A 2,907-nucleotide genomic window follows, 5' to 3' on the forward strand; every position below is an offset into this window, starting at 1 on the left:
CTCTCCCCTAGCTCTTTTCATCCACAAAAACTAACCACGGCCCCCGACGGTATCGCCGTATATCGTTCGTCACCATAGATTGAAACATGAAAATTATTATTTTTTATTATTTTTAGTTTCTATAGATAAAATTAATAATATTAAGTTAAATGGATCTAAATATTTCTTTTTTTTAATAACTTTAATGATTTCAACATAAATTTTTTAATCTAAAAACTAGGATGGGAAAGAGATCTAACGACACGAAGGAATTTATAATTAACCCTCCCAATTGCTAACTTAAAGTTAACAAGCTATTATGCTCACCACCATGCTGGCCACTATGTTTAAATATCCATAAAATTATTGTGTTCATGCTTTTAACCGAGCTTCAACTGATGTTTCAAGATAGCAAATCAACAATCATGTTTTCTTCAAAGTAAAACAAAAAAAAGCAAGGCAACAACAGGGCATTACTTCAAGATAGCAAATCAACAATCATGTTTTCTTCAAAGTAAAACAAAAAAAAGCAAGGCAACAACAGGGCATTACCTAATCAAAACTGTTACCATAGAGAAAATAGAACAAGTGGCCAGAGTTGCCAAGCTCAAGCAGCGGTACCAGTGGGCTTCTGAATAGTTCAGAAGAAAGGGTTGTAATTAACCTCGCATCTAACTCGCAGGTCCACGTAATGGATTATAATGTCAGCATCTCCTTTGCCTATAGCACAAATGACCATATCACAAGGATTACTTGCATAATTTCATATGAGATGACAGAGATATTAAAATCCAGCATCACTGCAAAAATAATGTTTGTAGGTGTTGGCCAAAGGTTAGTGTTTGTTATGCATAAGGAGGCCAAAGGTTAGTTTATGTAGCATCCATGAAGGTGTTTGCTTGGGTGTTACGGACAAATTTCTAAACAGAATGTTTGATATAATGCTTATGTATGTCCGTGTCTTTCTGTTTATTCATACTTTGCACCGCATGTAGAGAAATGGTCAAAGGCTTAACATCCTAATTTTAGTTGGGTTTGGTGGTCTTCTTAAGCTTGTAAATAAATATTGTATCATGTGAATACTTATGAGAGATATTTGATGTGTATTGGATCATTTTGACCCTTTGTTGTGTAACCGTTCAGAGTTTGTAAAGTCTGTTTGTAATTTGTATTGTCTATGAAGTGTTTTCGGAAATGTTTGCTTGTGGATCCCGAGTAAGGTATTTTCTCTAACCTGTTTTCTCTTTTATAGGTCCTAAGAGACCGTGAGAGGCTTCGGGAAGGCTAACCTTTGCGGACGACACGCAAGGGTGCCGCACGACTTAGGCAAAACCAGCTAAGTCCGTGACAAATGGTATCAGAGCAGGACAAGCACTCATAAAAACACTTGGCATGCAAATGTGAGGGACCTAGTGGGGCTACGTTGAGGGTAGTTAGCACACGCGTAACCGTTTGGGAGAAAACGGGCATGGAGATATAGGGAAAAGGAGTCGTTCGGAGGAGCGGGCATCTGAGATTGGCATTTAGAGGAATGGTCAACCCTTCGGGCAAGAGGCACCACGAGAACAAGTAAGCTTGGAAAAATGCATAGCGCACAAAGGTTGGGATGGTTAAGTTCGAGCTACGGCTCGACGTTGACAACTATTCTTGATGGTGCTCAAGACAAGCGAGACGCTTGATAAAGGATGAGACAATGCAAGGTGGAATGAGTTGCTCAGCGACCGAAAGAGTTATGCAAAGCTTATAGAGGTGAGGGAAATTGCTAACTCGAAGAATTCGGTGCTCATGCAAGGGCCTGTATGCGGATGATGGAATGTTCACGGTCATCCGAAGGCGACCAAAACTCAGCGTCATAAAGAATTGAAACTTTCTCTTCGACATATGAAGGATACGTTTATAGGAGGCTGAAGTGTGTAGCAAGTTCAGCATGTTGCTAGGCCTTGAGTGGTCCAGCGGGGGTTGTATTGACATGGAGTCGTAATCTAGCAAGTTCGTTTGCAGGAGTAGAACAATGTATAATTTGTTCAGCAAATCAGAGTAGTCCAAGGGGATGGTGATATCTAAAACATTCAGAGAGAAAGAAGCGTAGAGAGATGTTGCTCTAACGGGACAGTTATCTAGGAGGGACAAGTCTTGACTCTCGAAAGGGAGAATAATGTACAACAGACCGCACATGTTGAGGATGAGTACCTCAAAAACAACTCCACGAAGCTCAATGGATCGAGCAAGCGGCGAGGAGTCATCGCATGATCTCATTTGAGAGAATGCATTAGTAGATGCATTACAAGATCAAGTGGGGGAGCGACCCAAAACAACACAAATGAAGGCACACTTGGAGTTGATATGAAGATCAGACTCAAGGGAGGGCTGACTCGTGGAATGGTGGGTGTGAGGGCTATCGTTAACTCAATGCAAAATGAGGAGCGGAGCAACTTGGGTGTAACTTAGCGAAGTACCCAAGTCGCATGAAGGGAGCCGGCATAGAAGATGGAATATAGAGCGAAGGCACAAAGCTTTCCTTGGACAGAGGTCAAAGACATGAACTCTTGCAGAGGCAAGAGCAGGATCATGTTGTTTCATGGGTCCTTCATTCTGACGAAGCGGACTCATCTTGCATGGTGCCAAAGACGAAGGGAGCTTCTGAGCACATGCATCTTATCTCGGTGAAGCATTTGAGGGAGGAACTAAGGCGACTCAACTTACGGAAGCGAAGTTGGGTTCAAAAGGTCTTGACATGAGACAAGAGGACGCGGAGGTGAGTACTCTTGAAGAATATGTCACGGTATTACTATTCAAATTGTGAAGAGATGCGTAGCGGAGATAATGCTAGTATTTCACCTATCCTGAGATATTTTATCAAGGCAGGCTTTTGACTTGGGTCCCTTGCATGATTCATACATCTCCAGCCCTGTAAAATTAGAGTTCAAG

The sequence above is a fragment of the Musa acuminata genome, chromosome BXJ3-3, assembly GCF_036884655.1.
Source record: "Musa acuminata AAA Group cultivar baxijiao chromosome BXJ3-3, Cavendish_Baxijiao_AAA, whole genome shotgun sequence".
Lineage (NCBI taxonomy): Eukaryota > Viridiplantae > Streptophyta > Magnoliopsida > Zingiberales > Musaceae > Musa > Musa acuminata.